Source organism: Canis lupus, chromosome X (assembly GCF_011100685.1).
Source record: "Canis lupus familiaris isolate Mischka breed German Shepherd chromosome X, alternate assembly UU_Cfam_GSD_1.0, whole genome shotgun sequence".
Classification (NCBI taxonomy): domain Eukaryota; kingdom Metazoa; phylum Chordata; class Mammalia; order Carnivora; family Canidae; genus Canis; species Canis lupus.
In genome coordinates, this window is record NC_049260.1 from 3,716,115 (window position 1) to 3,731,983 (window position 15,869).

The 15,869-nt window shown below is 41.2% G+C and overlaps 1 protein-coding gene across 1 annotated transcript in view; it reads right to left on the minus strand.

Moving 5' to 3' along the window:
- Positions 1–14,763, minus strand: part of NLGN4X (neuroligin 4 X-linked) — a 353,807-nt gene extending 339,044 nt beyond the window's left edge. Inside the window, exon 1 of the mRNA XM_038586740.1 lies at positions 14,370–14,763. The gene's annotated coding sequence lies outside the window, so the exon portion shown is untranslated. The remainder of the gene's footprint in view (positions 1–14,369) is intronic.
- Positions 14,764–15,869: the final 1,106 nt, after the last annotated feature.

The window sequence follows — 15,869 nt, forward strand, 5'->3', positions numbered from 1 at the left end:
GGTGTTGCCAGCGTTTGGGGCCTTTGGCCATTCTGGTGCATGTGTAGTGATACCTCACTGTTGTGTTAATTTGCATCTCTCTGACACTTTTTCTTTAAATTCTTTTTCTGTTTTATTGCAAGCGGGCAGGTTAGCAGTACCAAAGCCAATGTTGTTTTTCAGATGCTGTTACAGAGACGATTGGAGTCAGAGTGCTTATTAAGCTCTCTCAAGCTTGCACTTTTGTAAGCGATAGACAAGGTATTAGAACAGAGATGTTTTCTCAACTTCCTGCTCTTTATCATTGCAGAACCTTGACTTTGCATGAAAGAAAACATTTAACAATGGATCCAAGTCACACGTAGAAGACAACTCCACCACTGTGTGCTTTATTTTCCTTAATGCGAGATAAAACATGTCACAGTCAGAATGTGAAGTTGCTATTACTAGGAAGCGTTCTGGTTTCATCTGAATTACTGGCATAATTTTCTCCGGTTTCCTACAGCATATGTGAGCACTGGGTTTAATTTTCAAGTGATTAGCCTTGTTCTCGTACTTGGAAAACTCAATCCCATTCCATTTACCTATTTTCACCAATTTTTGGTCAGGTTGTTCACTGACATTTTCTCCAGTGGATGATACACACCTAAAGTAGTACTTTGTGTTGCTTGGATTTATTCTTTGTTTTAGTTTTATCATGACCTTATCGGGCATGGCCTTACTTATTGGAAAGGTCAAGATAATATGGTGGTAGGCCAGCCACGTGTGCTTACAGTACACATGACCCTTTTGAGAACACAAAAGGGAGTGGACGGCGAGATGGAGAGGAATTTCTGCCCACGTCAATGGGCCTCGTTAATTAATGCTCCGCCCACAGCTATAATTCACAATTAGGCTCTACGGTGAGTCTCTGTCTCTGCAGTAGACACAAGTCATTCAGATCTAGGAAGGGCACCAGCAAATTCATTGCCTGTTATCAGGAGTGCACAGAAAGTTGAGGAGAGTTGAGTTTGTGCCTGTGTCTGATACTGATGTGTGTGTGGTATGTGCCACGATGCATTATAATGGGGAAGGCACGGCGGGGCCATGCTTTGGAAGTTAACCAAACCTGACTTCCAGCCCTGACTTGGTCATGAATTAATAATAATATGAGTCTCCAAAGATTGTTAGTTATTAAATGAGTGCTAAGCACATGGCACATGACTCAGGAAAGAGTATGATTATAGTTATTTTCAGCAATTCATGAATTTAATAAACATGTGCTTTAAAAAAAGGGGGGGGCCAGGGCTACAAGGAATAAAACAAGGTGGCTGAAAAGAACTGGGTGTGCTTCGAAGCAAGGATTTGCTTTCATCCCCCTCAGCACCGTCTCTTAGACAGTGGCAGGGTGATTCATGCCGAGTACTAGCAATTAACTAAATGTCTATGATTGAAATGGTCAATGGTTTTATCTATTGATTTTCAATTACAGTGACTGCCTTGTTCCGCTGCCCTGGTTATGTCCCCTGCTGAAGGAGTGTTTGTGGAGAGTCTTATTTTCATGCCCTGAATACTGTGGACTGGACCGGTGCAGAGCATGTGACCCAGGAGGAGAGAGTGGACACGTCCGGTGTGGGCTGGGGCACACAGGGATCAAACAGGCTAGTAAGATGCTCCTTCCAGAAATCTCAGCTAGAGGAGTCTTAGATGGTGAAGTCTCAAAGCGAGCACGTGGACTCTGCAGGAATGCAGAAGGACGGTGAGGAGGGGAGGTGAGAGCAGAGCCATCGCAGCACGCGACAGCAGGAGGAAGCCTTGGAGTGGGCAGCAGAAGACAGGCAGGAGAGGGAAGGCGGGGGGAGGAGGGAGGTGGAATAAAGGAGCTGGTACCCTGAGAAGCAAGGCACAGACTCTGCGTAGAAGAGAGCACAGCGCAGTAAAAGTGAGGCAGGAGCAGCCTGACCTGCGTGCACTTAGCCTGCTGACAGCCTGACCTGCGTGCACTTAGCCTGCTGACAGCCTGACCTCCAGGTCTAGTTTCCCTTCTGGTCTCTGAGCACCTTGAAAGGAAATCATCTTTACTCCTAAGATAATTTGAGTCAATATCTGTTAACTGCAGATGAATCAAACGTAAAAACAAAACAAAACAAAACAAAAAACAAAACAAAACAAAATATTAAAATTTGGTGTTTCTGCATTATATGAAACCCAGGACGAATATAGGAAGCTTTATGTTTCAGATAATCAGGAGACAAAATAGAATCATAGCGAAGCCCCCGAAACATAACTGCTATCACTTGTCTACATTTCATCCCACCTTTTTTCCAAGTATATTTTTCATTTTGTGATGTTTATATCCAATTTATTTGATACTTAATATAGTATACGACATTTTCTAATATACGGTTTTCACAACACTTCTTTTTGATCCATAATAATCCATTGACTTGATGTAATGTGATTTATTTAAACATTTGCCAACGGGAGGTATTTACACTGTTGATCCTTTTCCACTATAACTGGCTTTGTCTTATTTTCACAAATGAGCTAAGACTACAAATGTGGTCCCTGGACTGTTTTTGTTAAAGGCGCTGCATTATTTTTAAATCATCTTACGGCATTCGTTGTGGAAAAAAAACCCTGAGGATAAACTATTCTTTCCTTCCATTTTTCAGGTCACTTACATTTGCTGCTCGAATGCCTGGATGCAATTCTTATCTTTTCCACAAAGTTCTTGGCAGGCCCTTGGGGTCACCAAACTCAAAATTACTTCCTCGGCTTGGGAAAATTTTTTTTGTACGATGGTTTCTGTACTGGCCTCCCCTCCAGTGGTCTTTATTTCCCCAAGTTCCAACTTGTATTTGGAGTTCAAAGTAAGTTCTGGAGGTCCCTTAAGCTTGAGAAATCTAATACATTCTCCCATCATCAAAAAAAAAAAAAAAAATCACTTGTGAAAAAACAATTTGTGTGTCCCCTTCCTTTGCATTCATTCCACCATTTCAAATTGGCTTCCATGCTACTGGGTTGATTTCTCCACGCTTCGCTCTTTGTTTCTTCGGACTACAAAGCAGATCTTCTTCTTGGGGTAGCATTTCGGAACGCCACACAATCTTTCCCAGCTCTGCCTGTTGTTCACTCAGCCTACTCCTTCCTTGCCTGCCACTTTCTTTTTTTTTTCCGCATAAGCAATCTAAACTAGATTTAATAGCTTGGAGCTCTTCTAACGGTGTCTCTTTCTGCCACTCGGCTGCATCGTGCTTCTCAGCATCCCTCTGAGAACTGCAGCCCTTAATATTGCACAATGTTATCATAATGTCAGTGTTATTCTCTGATCCCAACCGTTGACTTATTCACCTGCTTGTCTCCCCTGTAGTCCTTTGTCCCTCATTCCACACTATTATTATTATTTTTTTGTCCTAAGGAATGTTTCTAGCCCCCCGGGGTTAGCTATTCCTCCAATGTATTTCTGAGGACTCTCTAGATCACCTGCCAAAGTGCCTCCACTCTATTTTAAGCTATAAAAAAGGCAGGGCAAATGTGTCTTGCTCACCAGTCTGTTTTCATTGCACAAGACATTATCTCAGAGCATTCTAAACAATAACCATTCAGCAAATCTCTTCCACAATTAATTATTTAAGAACTTCCCCTTTGAGTGGGGGAAGAGCTTGAGTGAGGTAAGATCTATAAAAGCCTGATGTTGGCAGAGAGTGTATAGAGTCAGAGCCTCGTCATTGGAAGGGTTGGTTTCAAAATCCAATTAGTGTTCCAAAATTATGTGATATCACCTCTAAGAATAGCTCTGAAGAAAATCAGCATCTTTTTGAACCAAGATATCAGCAGAGGGAGGCACCCCTACTTCTGGAGCTGTTGGTGTGCAGTGGAAGCTTTTCAAGGGTTGCCACGAGTGCTTTGAAAACTAGACATGAGTGGTCCTGCTTTGAAAGTGAAGAGAGTGACAGGTGGGAGGGCTTGCACCACTACCAGTGATCGGCACCGGGATTCTACTCCAAGGTGCTCTGGATCTGGTTTCATGATATAGGTTTGATAGGCAGACTTCACTACGCTGCCATGTGAAGCTTGGGCTGCAGCCTTGAGGGCATCTGAAAGCTTTCCTTGATTTTGAGAGCTGTGCTCCATCCCTCTCACACCCACCTCACATTGCCCCTCCCAGCTCTGTGTCCCACCACATGTTACAGGTCTGAGGACACGGGCCAAGTGTCGGCTCTAGTGGCACAGCATGCACGGCAAGGCCCATGCAGAGCAGAGGAAATCTGATTCTCTCTTCCCTCACTACTGAGAATCATGCTCCTTCCCAAGCTTGCTCTTCCACATGGATTGCTGCCCGTCTCGCTTCCAACACCACCCCCTCTACGAATCATGCTGTGCAAACTGAGAAGTCGTCTACTTTGCCATGAACATTTTAAATTCGCATGGAGTAAATTACAATCTTTCCAGTAAGTGGTTATTATGCCACAAACAGCAAGAACACTATAGATTTTTTTTAACATTCCTTAGATTTTTACACTACAGTCCCATGTTTATAATTACTAAATAGACACAGGGAGAACACGTATTGTGAAAATGTTAAGATTGTTTTCTTGTTGAACCCATTGCTCATATGCAGGTCTGGAAACAAAGCTTGTGATGACGTAGGTGAGGGATCAGCAGCCATGTGGGCAAGGAGGCTGGAGCCATGGTCAACCAGGTGAACCCGAGCTGGCCCCGCGGGAGTAATGCATTTGTGGGGGTGACATCCGGGACCCTCTATCGCTCATGGGAGAGATGCTGTCCCACTCATATCAGCTTAGGCGTGACCTCAGTGAACTGTCTTTCTTCTCCCTGTTGTTCATCTTTCTTCATTTTCTCTTGACCTCTGGCCAGACCCTTACTTTTTCCATGTTGACATAGCAAATGGCAAAGTCTGGTTATGCCAGAGTGTCAAATTCAGCTTAAAATGTATGGGAGGTTTTGCCACTCTAGTTTTTTGTTGTTGTTGTTTTTTGTTTTTGTTTTTTTTGCTTTGTTTTTTTTTTTTTTTTTTAACTTGATCAGCTAGAAAGAGCTACAGATAGAAATTGGTGTGCCAGGTATCATCCCTTTAACGTTAGGAAAAGGAAATATTTACCAAGAGACACCAAAGGACTTAGAATAAAGCAAATTTGAGCACAATGTCCATTAATCCTTTTCTCCAGGATAGTGAAGCTCTCAAGATACTGTAGAGTAGTCGGTAAATATGGTCACTGTCATGATTTACATTTTTTTGCTTTTTAAAATTTACGCATTTGACACCATCTAGATGATGCTGGTTTAGCAGCCCACGCGTTGGAAGCTGCATCGGCAAGAAAATGGACAAGGTCATATGAGTTATCATCCTTATCACTCAACCCTGAGATTCTTTCCAATAAACAAGTGGGCGGAAGCTACCAGAAATGTGGCTTGTGCCAGGAATCTCTGTTTCTGATAGTTTTGTTTTTAATGAGTCCTTGGGTTTGTGCAAAATGAATTTGTTTATGCATTTTTGCCAATGGACATTTATTGAAGTTCCTGGCCAAAGATGGTTGCGTGAAGACATGTTTATTACACTGCTCTTTCTTACTGGCCACCACCATAAATCGTGACATAATCAAAATTAGAGGGGGAAAAAAACAACCACTATCTTTAATAATATAAGAAAATTTCCACAGGCCTGATCACATAGAGTCATATCTGCTTGTTGAACATGGCTTAAAAAAAGATAATCTCCCTTTTCTTGAAGGAGGAAACATGGCAAAGCTGAAGTAGTAGTGAAGGTAATTGCATTCACACGCACATGAATAGAATAAGGTTGTTCCCTTGATAGTATCATGCGTGTTCCAAATGTAGTGCCCATATGTTAATCTCCATTTGAACCGTGCTACGTCCTGTCTGGCCAGAAACTGGTTAACTGCCACGTCTCTTTTTTCTTTCCTTGGACATGTTGTGAGCACGCGTCCAGAGCTTGCCTTGCAGTGAGATCCTGACTTCTAGGAGGTGAACATAATTCGTGGAGGCTTTCAATCCTGCTGCATAAAAATCCTATGATATGGTTCCTTGTCTTTCATTCCTCAGGATGAAGACAAGCCTGAGAATTTGGCTATGGAAAATTATGGCACCAAACCGAGGACAGGAACTGATGCCTGAACCATTCCTTCGACAAGAGTCATTTGTGACTCAAGATACCCTGTTTTGGACATCAGGCAAGAAAGGTTGCTCTAGTGTTTGGACCATTACACAGTTTTGGGTTTATTTCATCAGTCAGGGTTCCTTTATCTAATGCAATGCGTGATTGTTCCTTTGCTGTGGAAAATAGAATTAACTATTTTCTTCACAGGCAAGCCCAGCCTTAGACAAGCATGGAATTTGACCACAGGCTCTTCTCTCTCCTTTCTTAATTGATTCATCCTAAATCCACAGACTATGGCTGAGAACAATAGATGTTTATGCCAGGGCAGGGAGAGAGCCTCAGCGGTCCAGACCAGGATGTCAGAGCCGACGTGAGAAGTGGCCACATAGGAAAGCTTCCTGGTGTGGGATGTTGGAAATCCAAAGGAGGAGAGGTGGCACTGGTGTTGGGGGTGGAAGTAGGATCAGCTATGGGAGATTGCATCCAAAAAAGGGAAATGAACAAATAAGCATGTACATTAGTCACAATGGGAGCCAAGGTTCCCATGGTCAGATAAGGGAGTTAAAATTAGGAATGGAAAAAGCTTCAGTGAAGACTGTTGTGGGAATAGGATCGGAGGCTATCTGTGTGAATGAATGGTTTTTGATACCATGAGAGACATAAAGAATGAATACAGATATAAATGTGTGCATTTATTCCCTGGTTCTGTTTAGTAAGGGATCTGGGAACAGGGACAGTCCAATGGCAATGAGTACACCAAAGACCTAGATTTTGGCTTCTAGCTACCATTCTCTATTAAGAAATATGAGGGCTCCCTCACATCTGGGACTGGATCAGGAAATGTACAAGCTGAGTTAGGAATATCTTGTGTCAGAAAGTGCCCAAATCATGAGATCACATCAAAAACACTGAAGCTAATTTGGAGGAGCTAGGACTGGTCACACTTGGGATAGTTTGAAAGGATTAGAAGCCATTGAATGAAATGACAAATCATGAGGCCATATTGACCTAAATAAATGAATAGCAAGTTTGATGAGGAATAGAATATCCAGTGATACATAATTACAAAGGGCAAGTGAGTGACTTTACACTGACTTTACAGACTTTAAAATGACTTTACACTTTAATGGAATGATCAAGTGACCATCATTAGGTCATCATTGATTAACGGCACTAAGAAAATGTTGTTCACCACAAGATAGTATCAAAAGGAACGTTATTTCTGGGATATTCCTGCCAAAGACACATAGCTTGAATGGAGTCAGAGAATCAGAGAAACACAACATGAGGAGCATTCTGCAAAATAACTGGCCTGTGAACTTCAAAATCGTCAAGGTTATAAAAGTCAAGGAGAAATCTGAGGAACTGCTCCAGATTGAAAGATATGATCAAATGCCTCATGTGATTCTGGAATGTAGTTTTTGACTCTAAAGGACGTGATAATTGGCAAACTTAAATGAGGTCTGATGATTAGGTTGTCTGATGTAATGGATCCAGGATAATTTCTTTATTTTGATGCATGACTTTCCCCATTTGTAGGACACATGTAATGCATTTTTGGGATTAATGATGCATCAAAGTCACCACATTTACTCAGAAATGTTTCCGGAAAATAAAAAATAGTTCTTTACACTACATTTAGAACATTCTACATATTTGAGGGGTTTTTCCTAAGTATTAAGGAGATGGACTATGAGCTTATTCTTTCAAGACTTCAGATAAGGAGGAAGACCTGTTTTTCCCGCCGCAAGTCGATAGCCTTTATGAGGAGTGGGGATCCCATGCAGGTGGGGTAGTTGAGGGAGGAACAGAAAAAAAATTCTTAGTCATAGAAGTTAACTGTGAACCAGCATCTCCTTTCCTGCAGAGGGGAGGCTGATGTCTTCCACTGAGGAATGAGGGGGCTGTGCCCTCCCAAAGCTGCCTCTCTGCAATTCTGATCCAGGGTGAGTTCATGCCACCAGAGAGGCCCTCCAGGATGACTGGGTCAATGTGCTACTGTGCTGTGAGTCATCAGATGCAGGCACAGCTCCCTGGGGAGTCATCAAGGGTTTGTTCAAATCAGGTTGATTCACTCCCATGAGATCCCCAGAGAGCAGTGAAGGGTCAAAATTCTCTTTTGTGTAGAACCCCTGGCCCTCCTTCTTCCATTTCTTTCTGGATCTTCACCGATTACCTGATGTTTCCATCTCTGTTACCTTTTCTGCCTTGAACTTTCAAGATTTTCTTTTTTTGCCTTCATGGCGACCCAGAATATCAATGCTTGATGTTATTCTAGAATTACTATCTAATGCAACACATAGGAAAAATAAGTAAAAAATATACTTAGTATATATCTATTATCTTCAGAAAGTTTAGTTTTATAACTAAACCCTACAATTATGATTCCAGAAGAATAAAAATGGAGACATTAAGATGTTAAAGTAAAATGTCTATTTATGGAATTGACTCACAAATTCAATAATTGCCTCACATATGAGTAATAATATGTTAGAGAATAAGATGACATAAAGATAACTCACATTACCAAATAAGCAAGAAATAAAGTGCCTCAAAATTAACTTAAAAAGCCAAGTACAAACATATTTAGAGAAAATGTTGAAACATCATTGACATATATTAAGTAAGAATTAAATAAGTGGAAAAACATGTTATTTTTTTTTCTTGGCGACGGAGACTTAGTATTGTAAAGATGTCAATCTCCCTAAATTAATTGGAAAATTGAAAGCAATCTCAATATAAATGCCAGCAGGATTTCTCTGAGTATGAGAAAAGCTGGTTCTCAGAGCAGTGAGGAAGCACCAGCCCCCTCAGATGCACAGATGTGTTATAAAGCTACATGTATTACAGCCACTTGGTATTGGTAGAGCAATAATCAGAGAGCAATCAACAGGACAAGGAGTCCATAAATAGATTGACATGAAAAGGGGAATCTAGTGTATGACAAAGAGAATATCCTGAATCAGTGAGGAAGAGAGAGCATGTTTCACAAGTAACCATGAGATGGTGATGTGGCCATGGGAGGGAAAAACAGCTGCACATGTACACTCACAGATAGGTGTGTAGTCACTATAATTCTAAATAGTATCTACTTGTTTATAGAGATGATAGATGATAGATCAGATAGTACAGATGGACAAATGGATGGATAGATAGGATGGATGGATAGACTGACCAGATGGATGGATAGATAGATTGATAGGATGGATAGAGAGATAGGTAGACAGGATGATTAGATAATAGATTGACCAGATGGATGGATAGATAGATAGATAGATAGATAGATAGATAGATAGATAGATAGATAGATAGATAGATAGATAAGATGGATAGATAGTAGATTGACCAGATGGATAAATAGATGATAGGATGTATGGATAGACAGACTGACAGGATGGATAGATGGATGGATAGATATTCCTAGGATGGATAGATATTCCTATTTATGTAGCTATGGCTTATTGTATTCTTTATATATTTTTAAATGTGAGGGTAGAGACTCTAGAAGGGAATAGGAAATATGGTGTTGAACTGGAGATAACTTTTGAAGCAAGATGAAAACCCCAGGCACTGCACAGATGTAATGATTTGGCCACACACGAATTTGTAATTTCTGCAATCAACTATATACCAGAAATGAAATTAAAACACAAATTTAAAAAGTGTATTTCTTGGCCTAGCCATCTTGGGCTTGAAGACAGGGATGCTTTGGTTTGTGCATTTAAATATTTGGTATCATCAAAAGTCCTTTGGCATAGCACGTGGCATTAACAGTTGCTCCAGATACATTGGATTGATGATCAGTTTATTGTGTCTATTAGAACTCCATACTTTGAAATAGGAAATTTTCCTCTACATCCAGGCAGGAATTAATTCACTTATCCTCAGGAAGTAAAAGAAATCCAAGTTCCCAGAATCCAGCTAAGCATGATCCTTTGGGATATAAGAGGAACCATAGATCAACAACGTGAGAACTCACTCCAGTGATAAGAGGTGGTCCAAACTATAGAACTCTTTGATTTCCACAAGTTTTTTTTGGTTTCTTGTAACAGCTTTATTGAGATATAATTCACATGCGATGCAATTCACCCATTTAAAAGCGTACAATTCAATGGTCTCTCTTCTGTTCACAGAATTGTGCAACCATCACCATGAATTTTAGAATATTTTCATCAGCTCAGAAAGACAGCCCATGCATTTTGCATACCTTTGCATACATACATTTGCACCCACTCCTTCTCTCCAGCCTTTGGAACCACTAACGTACTTACTGTCTCTAAAGACTCGCCTACTCTAGACGTTTCATATAAATGGAGTCCCCCCAAAAACGTGGTCCTTTATGACTGGCTTCTTCTCATGGCATACCATTGTCGAAGGCCATCAGTGTTGTAGCACATGTCAGCACGTCTTTCTTTTTTTTCTGACAGTCCATTCTAGGGATGGACCGCCTGTGTTTATATATCCACCCATGCATGGAAATGTGAGTCCTCCAATTTGTTTTTCAGGAATGCTTCGTATATCACCATCCTTTGCAATAGCGTGTGAATTTTAGAGTCTTTTCCATTTCCGGAATCAGCCATGAGGGTTTTGACGAATTTGCAGTGAATCTGTAGACCGCTTTGGTGAATATTAACCCGAGCAAAGATGAAGTGTTCCAAATCATGGACATAGGATGTCTTTGCACTTTGCACAACATGTTCTAGTTTTCAGAGTATAGGTTGTACTTCTTTCATAGGATTTATTCCTAAGCATTTTGTTGTTTTCAAGGCTTTTATAAATGGAATTGTTTTCTTATTTTTATTTTTGGATTATTTGCTGCAAGCATATAGAAATTCAATTGATTTTTTCTTTAAAGATTTTATTTATTTATTCATGAGAGACAGAGAGAGAGAGAGAGGCACGGACACAGGCAGAGGGAGAAAGCAGGCTCCATGCAGGGAGCCTGACATGGGACTCGATCCTGGGTCTCCAGGATCACGCCCTAGGCTGAAGGCGGCGGTAAACCGCTGAGCCACCCTGGCTGCCCAATTGATTTTTTTTAATATACTGAGCTTGTATCCTTAGAATTTTCCATATGTGAGATCATGACATCTGCAAATAAAAATTGCCTTCTTTTCCTATCTGCATACCTTTTAAAAAATTGTTGAATTTATAAAATGAACTGACTACTGGGTATCCCTGGGTGGCTCAGCGGTTTGGCGCCTGCCTTTGGCCCAGGGCGTGATCCCGGAGACCCAGGATCGAGTCCCATGTCAGGCTCCCTGCATGGAGCCTGCTTCTCCCTCTCCCTGGATCTCTGCCTCTCTCTCTCTCTCTCTGTGTCTCTCATTAATAAATAAAATCTTAAAATAAAATAAAATGAACTGACTACCAAATTTTTTTTCTATCTGCATGACTTTGTATTTTCTTCCCTATCTTGCCTAGAATTTCTACAACAATATGGAATAGAAGTGGTAAGAGCAGTAATCTTTGTCCTTGTCATGCTCCTGATCTTCGGGGAAGGCATCCAACCTTAACCATTAAGTAAGATGCTAACTCTTGGTGTTTTGCAGATGTCCTCCGGGCATTTTTCTCAGTTTTCTGTCTATGCAGGAAAAGTACCACAACTGATTTAATGATCTGTGTTCAAAGTCTGACCCACATACTTCCACTCACTCTAAAAAATATATAGCCATGTGACATGTGCTACATAATGAGTGGTCTTACACTTGTGTTAATAGTAAAGGATGGATTCCCAAATACTTTTGGTAGAATGTAATATTCACCAAAATTCCAATTCAATTTTAATGCTTCCTCCAAAATACACACACACATATACATACACAAAAACCAGACATAAGACTGGTCCCATGACATTCAAATACAAATTTTAAGTATGACGCAGTGATACGTACTAAAGTATCTTAGAAATGATCGAAAATATATTAAGAGAAATGTGTTTTTAAATTGTGCTGAGAAGCTTAAGGAATCATCAGCTTCAGTTTACAAACAATAATGTTCTCTGGCAACTGTAAAGCGCTTTTTAAGTTTGCAAGAACTTCTACAATCTCTCAATTTTGAGACTTGGTAAAAATGCATATTCTTTTGAGGGATGAGAAATCTGTGTTTCAAAGACATCTATCAGCTTATGTAGATGCATACAGAGGTTAAGGGTGATGCTTGTACTAAACACTGTTTCCTCATCCACGTTCCAGAGCTTTTACCTCCAATTGGCAAGAAGTTTGCAGAACTGATTGTCATTTTTATCACCACCTGTAGTTTCCGGCAGAGGGCAAAAACCAGGAAAGCTTGATTTGGTTAAAAAAAAATAATAATTAAAGCTCAGGAACTGAAGAGCATTCAAATGTCCCATGACATTGAGATGGAAAATAAAAGCTATATTTAAGAATATGATTATGGGCTGTTGGCACTAATTAATGTTAATTTATTTTTGCTATTCAGGTGCTTAACTGAGGTGAGTTAATTGATGTGTGATGCAAATTCAAAACTTTTCTAAATACCTATTTCAGGTAAAAACGCTCCAATTTCCAGGATGGCATTCTATTTTCTCAACACTTGGAAATCAGCATTCCGCAATTAAAGCAATTTAAAAATATTTAAAGAGATGGCAATCATCTCTAGTCTGGGTTAGCCGGATTTCAGCATATTGCCCCGTGCGCTCATTTTCAAGATATGTAGATTAAAGGAACGAATTCTAAGGTACTAAAGAGAGAGAGAAGAGTTTTTGAGAATTTTCCTAGTACGGCGGGGGTGGTGGTGGTGGGGATTTCATGAGTTACAGTGAGCTACGAAGCAAAAACTATCTACCAGGTCAATAAAAAAGGGCTTGAAAATGAATTGCTATTCATTTATGATGGAAGAACTTCCGGACTTTGGTCAAGGAAGCATTTTTCAAAGCTACTTGGCATGTTGGCTGAACATAAGGACATGTGTTTATTAATGGAAAGGTAAATCACGGCCCTGCAAACACCCTGACGGTCCTTTAAATATGAGTTGCAATACCATGCGCCTAAATGCACTTGCTTATGCCTCTGGAATAACAACAGAACATCTTCCTGCCACTCAGCCATGTGCCCAGAGCCAATTCTTACATCGGGCACAGAATGTAGCAGCCCTCTGGGAAACCTGTACTGTAATCGTAAGAAGCATCAGTGGTAGCCAATGGGCTCACGCTTACCTGAAACTGTTCACACAATGTGCATTGTAAACATTTGTCATCACATGTGTGCCAACAAAATAGAACCAAGAACATGTGAGTATGTGCATAGCATATATATTAACATTCGGTATTGGTTGGCACCCATGGGAAACAGGTGCACCCAAGGGTTTCTGATGCATTACAAACTTTCCAGGAGGAAATACGTCAATATATAGCAAAGAAAACAAATGAACATCCTTTGACGATCAATTCCATTCCTAGAAAAACAGTGTCAGTGAAGAATCATCGGCGTATGCAAAAATTTAATTGTAGGTTCTTCCAAGTTCTGTTTATTAACAGTGAAGAGATGGCAGGAGCTTAAGGCCCCAAGTGGAGAGTGGATCAAATAAGAAGGAGCTGAAGTTCAATGCAGTTATTTAAAGATGGTGTTCCAGGATAGGTAACGACAAGGGCCAAGAGTGCAATATATAAATTAACAAACAAGTTAAAATGATTGGGTAGATATAAATATAGCTATATATAGGCACAGGTGTATAGTTACAGAAAAAATTAAAAGGATATATACCTCATAGGAAATGATGGTATAATTATAGGTAATTTGCATTTCCTGCTTTGCACGTTTCTGTACGTATAAAATATACCAGTAAACAACAAAAAGGTAACTTTCCAGTGGAAAATCCCAACAAAAAAAAAAAAAAAAAAGGAAAATCCCAACAAATACCACCCCTGTTGGGCAATCAAGGTCCACACCAGCTATGCCATCACGTTAACAGAATGTACCCTTGCTAGGATGTGACCAAAATGACCCTTTGCCTCTTTCTTCTAAAACCCTATAACCCAGTCTACGCGTGAGAAAAGCATCACACAAACCCCGACCGAGGGACATTCTACAGAAGACCTGAGCACTCTTCTTCCAAACCCGTCCAGCTCATTGAAAACAAGGGAATCTGGGAAGACCATCACAGGCGAGAGGGACCTAGGAAAACATGAGGAGTGGCCGTAACGTGGGACCCCACGTGGGGTCCTGCCTACAACAGAAAAGGGATGTTAGGAGCTGTGTAATATGGAATGAGGACATGAGTGAAGTATGCCTCTGAGTTAATAACGTACCATACATTTCCGTGTGGAGATGGGCTTCGTGAAGGAGAGGAGGAGTCTGTTTCCTGGAGGTGAAGAATGTTTTCCTGTTTCTTCATCCACATCTGTCCATTTCCGCACTGAGAAGGATGCATGAAGGGTGGTCTCATTCGACGTGAAGATATTTCTTGGAGCTCAATATGGGCATTTTTGATGAGCATCCAGGCTAGACCATCAAATCTTAGACCCCTCCTCCATCCATACACGGAGTTTTCTGTGCCTCCACAAATCTCTTCCACTGGCAATGGGTGGAGGAGTGGAGTATGCTTGTGGGATCCCATAATGATCATTTCTTTAGAACATACCCTAGAGCAGGGAAGCTGGCACCTTCCTGACCTCCCTCTGGGTTAGACAGCACTGTGGCTCACACCCACCTCTCACCAGTCAACTAAGCTAAGTCCAGCTCTCGATGACATCACAAGAGGCATGTTTGTGACATCACTGGTTTCCAGGAGATGGGCCATGCTGCTCACAAACATGATGACCAGTCCATGCTATGAACACCTAGAGAGAGTTTCTAAAGCAATTAGCTGGAAGGCTTTTCTCCAAAATGGTTCCAATTTCTACCCCAACTGGCGAGAGGTAAGGGTGTTTGTTGGTTTTGCCTTAAACTGTGCCTGTTAAAACTGCCTGTTAGCATATATTGATCATTTCTTTCTTGGTTGGAAGGTGTGAGTGCTGCCTTGTTTTTCCCCCTGACAGGGTTTTTCTGGTTTGCCTCATACAGTGGGGCCATGGTGTAGCCAACCCAGCAGCCGTGGACTGCTGGCAGCTCATGTTCAGGGGAGCAGGAATCAATGACAGAGCAAAGGTGTGTAATGGGAAGTGTGAGGCAATCAGATATTGGGAAATGGAGAAAATACTGGGTTTGTTTCAGGGGCATGGACTTCAGGCCTCTGTGTGCACCTTCATGACGTCTTCACACTAGTACCTGCAGGGCTGAGCTTTGCCTCCTTGTGATGTGGGGACTTGGAAGCCTCAAACACGAGTTTGGTTCTGATATTTTATGCCTACCGCTCTGACAAAATTCGCAAAGATTAGCCCTGCCCTGGGGGGGGGGGGGGAGTTAAATTATTACTGAGGTAAAAAGGCTGTGGAATGGTGTGATCATGAGATTTGGATTATCTACTCATTATCTGTACCTTGAGGGACGAATATGTGAGACATGAGTGGGTCTGAAATTGTGTCAAAAGAGGAAGAAAACCATGAAACGTGATGGCGTGAGGTAGGCAATCATACGCTTTTGATCACTCAGCGAAAATGGATCGTCATCTTCTCTGTGTTAGGCATCGGGGTGACATTGACGGGAGGGAAGGGAAGGGAATGGAAATGATCAGAAAGGAAGAGAAGGAATGAAAGCACAGTGTGGAAAGGTGGGCCGGAAATTTTGTGGTTTTGTGATTTCCAAAGAATCAAATTTGTTTCCTATAGTCTTGATGGTAGGATTCATGCAGAAGGTGGAGGGCTCCAAGG